Consider the following 6,586-nt stretch of genomic DNA (forward strand, 5'->3'; position numbering starts at 1 on the left):
GTAGAGCGCTTGTTTCGGGAGTCGAGTATCGGGCATGCGGACAATGTGTCCCATCCATCGGAGCTGGTCGAGCGTGGTCAATGCCTCGATGCTGGGGATATTGGGCCTGAGAGAGAACGCTGACGTTGGTGCGCCTGTCCTCCCAGTGAATTTGCAGGATTTTGCGGAGGCAGCATTGGTGCTTTGAGGTGTCGACTGTAAATAGTCCATGTCTCTGAAGCATACAGGAGGCCAGATATCACTACTGCTCTGTAGACCATGAGCTTGGGTTTGAGATCCTGGTCGTCGAACACACTTTTCCTCAAGCTGCACTGGCACACTGAAGGCAATGTTGGACTTAATTATCGATGTCTGCCCTTGCTGATAGTAGGCTCCCAAGGTATGAGAAGCGTCCAAGATCTCATCGTGGATCTTGAGAACCGGGAAGCAGTACTGTGTGGTGGGGGCAGGTTGATAGAGGACCTTTGTCTTACTGATGTTTAATGTGAGGCCCAGATTCTCGCTTCGGGTGAAGGAGTCAACGATGGCTTGGAGTTCAGACTCCCAAGTGTGCACAGACATAAGCTTATTGTAATTCAATGACAGAGGTTGGAGCAACCCTGGATCTGGACTGGAGGCGTCAGAGGTTCAACAATTTCCCACCTGTCCTGCAGGTTAACTCCACTCCAGCGGGGAGCTTGTTAAGCGCGAGATGAAGCATTGCAGCGAGGAAGATTGAGAAGAGCATTGGCACAATGATGCTACCTTGCTTGACCCTGGTCTGGACGTCGATTGGGTCAGTGGTGGATCCGTTGGCAAGAATCACGGCTTGCATGTCGTCGTGAAGCAGGCAGGGCTGGTGCGGAATTTTGAGGACAGACGAATTTGAGGACACTCCGTAATCCCTCACGGTTGACAGTCGAAGGCCTTTGTGAGGTCAAAGAAAGCCATGTAGAGAAGTTGATGCTGATCCCTACAGTTTTCTCCCGCCAGGAGTGCAACAAGACTAGAGGCACCAAAGGATGGATGAGGGCTTCAGCAGCAGATGAGCTGGGGCGGGGATGGAGACGACGATGTTACGGAGGTGGAAATAGTTACTGCCACGGATGTGGTCAGAAAATGAAGTTCTAGCCAGAGTGGAGAGGTTAGAAGTATCACGACAGACTGTGCCTCCTCTCTAGAAAAGGGAAGGCGGAGAGGTGACCCGATTTAAATTGATGGTGTTTGATCGGGTAAACGGAGAGAAGTCGGTTCCAATTGTGGGGGGAGAGCAAAACCAGGGGACAATCAATAATAAATCCCAGAGAGTGGTGAGAATGTGGAACTCACTACCACAGGGAGTGGGCGAGGGGAATAGTATCGATGATGCATTTAAGGGCAAGCTGGATAAATACATGAGGGAGAAAGGAATAGAGGGGTATGCTGACGGGGTGAGATGAAGCTCATGTGAAGCATAAACAACGACACGGTCCTGTTGGGCCGAAGGCCCTGTTCCTCAATGCTGGTTTCAGGCCTTCTCCCAGCCCCAGAGTGATAGCAGCCCATTACATACCCCAGAAACAGTACAAGAGAGAGCCTGGTCTTTGATCTCATATTTATTGTTTTAAGTCCATACATAAGTTATATTGTAATACACTAGAATATCGCTAACAGTCACAGCACAATGGTTACAGGCAGCGGCAAACTCGCTTACACCCAGCATCATGTGGGCAGTGGGGGGGGTCGATGGGGAGAGGGTCAGAGTACTGGGGGGGGGGGGGGGGGGTTTGATGGGGGAGTCAGGGTACTGGAGGGGGGGTTCGATGGGGGAGTCAGGGTACTGGACGAGTCAGGGTACTGGAGGGGGGTTTGATGGGGAGTCAGGGTACTGGGGGGGGGGGGGTTTGATGGGGGAGTCAGGGTACTGGAGGGGGGGTTCGATGGGGGAGTCAGGGTACTGGACGAGTCAGGGTACTGGAGGGGGGTTTGATGGGGAGTCAGGGTACTGGAGGGGGGGTTCGATGGGGGAGTCAGGGTACTGGACGAGTCAGGGTACTGGAGGGGGGTTTGATGGGGAGTCAGGGTACTGGGAGGGGTGGGGTTCGATGGGCAGAGTCCAGAATCAGGGTACGGGGGGGGGGGGTCGATGGGCGAGGGTCAGGGTACTGGGGGGTGGGGGTCGATGGGCAGAGTCCAGAGTCAGGGTACGGGGGGGGGGGTCGATGGGCGAGGGTCAGGGTACTGGGGGGTGGGGGTCGATGGGCAGAGTCCAGAGTCAGGGTACGGGGGGGGGGGGGTCGATGGGCGAGGGTCAGGGTACTGGGGGGTGGGGGTCGATGGGCAGAGTCCAGAGTCAGGGTACCGGGGGGGGGGGGGTCGATGGGCGAGGGTCAGGGTACTTGGGGGGGGGGGGGGGGGGGGGGTTCGAGGGGCTGCACGGCCTTGTCGCCCTTGGCTCCTATATTCCATTAGCAGAGTTGAACCATGGCGCGCGGACTACAGGTTGAATGCAGGGATAGGAACTGCAATAACGTGAGCAGCAGGCTTTTAAAATCGCTGCATTTCCCCCCCCCTTTCCCCCCTCCCACATTGCTGTGCAGCGTAAAGACAGAGAGTGGTGTTAAGCCTCGGGCGTTGTTCCAGGGGCAACGGGTCTTTGAGATCGCCGCCTGCTGAGTGCGGGGACTGGGCAGACCAGAGTTATACTGCCAACGCCAAAGCATGCTGCGACCGAGGTAAGTGAGCCCAGCGTAAGGAGTAGGGGCGGTTTGCTAACGGGCCTCCCGACTGCTCCCGTATCCAAAGTCCTGGGAGCTTTTGGGAGAAAATGCGTCTTGCTCCAGCGGTACTACTACCACCCCGAGCCCATCCGACAGTCTCGCACTCCTCCCCTCCCCTCCCCTTGGCGTGTGTAACAATGTTCCCGTTAAGCTGCGCGGCCACACAGCGTTCTGCCGGCTGTTGAACGGGAAAACCGCGCACGTGCGCGGAAAATGTGATTGGTCCACGCGGCACCTTAAAGGGGCCACGCACCCAGAAAAAAATTAAAGGGAACATTGGTGTGTACGTGTGTGTGTGTGTGTACGTGTGTGTGTGTGTGTATACGCGCGCGTGCAAGTTTTGCATTGTGACAATCCTTTAACCTGGGCACAAACATCATTTAATGTTTACCAAGTCCGAGAATATATTTAAAAAACACACAATTGTACAAAAACGTGCAGCTGAAGACTTGCATTTCGATAGCGCCCGTCACAGCCTCGGGAAGTCCCACAGCACTTCGCAGCCCATCAAGCAGTTTTGAGGTGTGGTCACTGTTGTAATGCGGGATCCAATCGGTGCCTGTGCTGTCCGGGACACGGGCTATCCCAGCACGACCCCGACACTCCTTCGACAGATTCCTCCGAGAGGTTCCCGCAGAACTGTGGATAGGCCCGCGCTCGCGACACGGGAAGTCAGTTCTGGGATGGAGAGAGGGTGTCGATCAGGTGGCTCTCTCACGAGTGTCGGGGGGCAGGGGGGGGGGGCGGGTTAGTGAGGTGACCGGGCCGAGACCTTCCCCGTCACCAACACTGCAGGGGATTCATTGCATTGCCAGCTCCTTCTACTTCCAGAGGCTCTGGTCCGGGACTAGACACTACAAGCGACCACCCGGGGGGGTGGGGGGGGGGGGGGGGGGGGGGGAAGGGCAGTCCATCCGTCCGGGAAGGAAGGGCAGTGTCTACCTGGAGCATCTCCTTCTGTCTGTCTATCCAGAGGGGGGTGGGGGTCACCCACAATCCGTCAGTCTGTCCAGGGAAGGAGCTTCTTGTGGGCCAGCGAGATCACAGTGGATCTAGCGGGGGGAGAGAGAGGAGAGGGGGCTCCCTGTGGGCCGGCCAGATAGCAAGTTGTCCCGGGGGGGGGGGGGGGGAAAGGTTCCATGGGAGGGAGGGGGCTCCCTGCGTTCCGGACCGATGGCGGGGGGGGGGGGGGGGGGGGGTCCAGCGGCTTCCCCAGGGTCCGGGGAGGGACTCCCTGCATTCCAGTTCGATGGCAGTGGGTCTGGGTGGGGTGGGGGCTTCCCAGGGTCTGGCTCGCTGCGGTGGGTCCGGAGGGTCATTGCGGTCTGGCCCGACGGCGAGGGGGGTCCCGGTGGGGGGGGGGGGGGGGGGGGGGGGTGTTCCTGCGACCCGGCCCGATGGCGGGGGGCTCCCTGCGGTCCGGCCCAATGGCGGGGGGTCCCAGGTTTTGGGGAGGGGGGGGGGGGGAAAAGAGTCCCTGCGGTCCGGCCCAATGGCGGGGGGCTCCCGGGTTTTGGGGGGGTGGGGGGGGGGGAAAAAGAGGGGGGTTCCCTGCCATCCGGCCCGATGCTGGAGCCCTCCCTCAGACGCCCCACTCAGGCAGCCAGTGGCCCGAGGCTCAGGTCCACGTGCTGGGTCAGCCAGATGACCTCGGCGCTCTGCTCGCCCTCCTCCGACGGCCGGATGGGGCCCGCCAGGTTCCTGAAATCGTAGCGCAGCTTAAAGCTGACGTTGACGTTGCTGCTCTCCTCCTGAGGGATGACTTTGATGAAGAGGCCGATCTTGTTCGACTTTCGGAAGGCCACGATGCTGAGATGGGAGAGACAAGGCTGGATATTTATTCAGCAAACCGTGTAGACTCATGTCGCACAGGCCATTCGGCCCATCGCGCCTGTGCCCGACTCTCCAATCAGTCGCACTCCCCTGCCCGTTCCCTATAACCCCTCAGGTTTTCTTTTCAGGTCCTTTTCAGGTACTGATCCAATTCCCTTTTGAAAATGCTGTACAAGTGAACTCCTTCCCCCCACCTCCGACAGATTTCTCCCTGGTGATGTTCTGCTTGGGTTTGCATTGGGATAGTTGCACTCCAGACGTTGCCAGGAACCCTCAGAGAGAGAGAGAGAGAGAGAGAGAGAGAGAGAGAGAGAGAGAGAGAGAGAGAGAGAGAGAGAGAGAGAGAGACACAGCCTGGCAGACAAAGCAGCGACTGGTGTGACCACTTTTTTCCCCTAAGCTCCACATCACACACGGAGCTCGGCTCCATTACCTTCATCGCTCCCCTGCCAAGCTCCACTGGGGGGGGGGGGGGCGGGGCGCCATCACAGCTCCACGGGGGCTGGGGGGCACCAAATGTCCATGATCTCACCCCCTCCCAATTCTAACACAACCAACCCCTCCCGCCCCCCCCCCCACCCCCGAGTGAAGGCGCCGCACCGCCGGAGGGGCAGGGCCGAGGGAGCGCCGCACCGCCGGAGGGGCAGGGCCGAGGGAGCGCCGCACCGCCGGAGGGGCAGGGCCGAGGGAGCGCCGCACCGCCGGAGGGGCAGGGCCGAGGGAGCGCCGCACCGCCGGAGGGGCAGGGCCGAGGGAGCGCCGCACCGCCGGAGGGGCAGGGCCGAGGGAGCGCCGCACCGCCGGAGGGGCAGGGCCGAGGGAGCGCCGCACCGCCGGAGGGGCAGGGCCGAGGGAGCGCCGCACCGCCGGAGGGGCAGGGCCGAGGGAGCGCCGCACCGCCGGAGGGGCAGGGCCGAGGGAGCGCCGCACCGCCGGAGGGGCAGGGCCGAGGGAGCGCCGCACCGCCGGAGGGGCAGGGCCGAGGGAGCGCCGCACCGCCAGAGGGGCAGGGCCGAGGGAGCGCCGCACCGCCGGAGGGGCAGGGCCGAGGGAGCGCCGCACCGCCGGAGGTGCTGTTGTTCAGAGGACGTTATACCGAGGCCTTGCCTGCCTGCTCGAGAGGACGGTAATGATCCCCGACACCATTGGGAGAGCAGCATAGAGCTGTCCTGGAGCTGCCAGAACAAGGGGGCATAACATTAAGATTAGAGCCCGGCCGTTCAGGGGTGATGTCAGGAAGCACTTCCTCACACAAAGGGGAGCGGGAATCTGGAATTCTCTCCCCCAAAAAGCTGTTGATGCTGGGGGTCAATTGGAAAAGGGGGGTGCATACCAGACTTTTGGGGGAGGGGTGCTGGGGAGAATAATACCAGATACTGGTAACAGACGGCACTCACTACTTGCAGAATTACACCCAGTGTCTGCGGACTGCAGGAGTCACAAATCGTTCAGTAAATGGTGTGTTTCTGTTGCATCTAACATGCCAGGACTCGGGGAAAGTGAAACTTTGCAACCCTCAAACGAGATTATTACTGTGTGTGAAGGGCAGCAGACAATTCTATGGAGGTATTGAGGTTGTAAACCCACTGGCCATGAAGCCAGACCCTCCCCCTCGGTCTGTTCTCTAGTTTACGAGCCGCGCTCATCACTCACTCTGGGTCATCGTGGAAATCCTGCGGCTCAGCCAGTTCATCGTATTCAGCCGCTGCGTCTTTCCCGGCCAGGACAATCTCCTTCGAAGGAAGCACCACCTGCAATAGAGGCAGAACAGGGATTGAACCAGCAGTGGCCAATCACACGGGGCACCAGTCAGGGGGCGGCCAATCACACGGGGCACCAGTCAGGGGGCGGCCAATCACACGGGGCACCAGTCAGGGGGCGGCCAATCACACGGGGCACCAGTCAGGGGGCGGCCCAATCACACGGGGCACCAGTCAGGGGGCGGCCAATCACACGGGGCACCAGTCAGGGGGCGGCCAATCACACGGGGCACCAGTCAGGGGGCGGCCAATCAC

At 60.2% G+C, this 6,586-nt stretch overlaps 1 long non-coding RNA gene across 1 annotated transcript; it reads right to left on the reverse strand.

The window, feature by feature from the left end:
* Window positions 1-1,558: 1,558 nt before the first annotated feature.
* On the reverse strand, window positions 1,559-6,323 carry LOC139262827 (uncharacterized). Its single transcript, XR_011592979.1, has 2 exons — window positions 6,225-6,323; window positions 1,559-4,547 (listed from the first exon to the last, which is right to left on the reverse strand). It is a non-coding gene; the product is annotated as an uncharacterized lncRNA (long non-coding RNA).
* Window positions 6,324-6,586: the final 263 nt, after the last annotated feature.

This window comes from Pristiophorus japonicus, chromosome 4 (assembly GCF_044704955.1).
Source record: "Pristiophorus japonicus isolate sPriJap1 chromosome 4, sPriJap1.hap1, whole genome shotgun sequence".
NCBI lineage: Eukaryota > Metazoa > Chordata > Chondrichthyes > Pristiophoridae > Pristiophorus > Pristiophorus japonicus.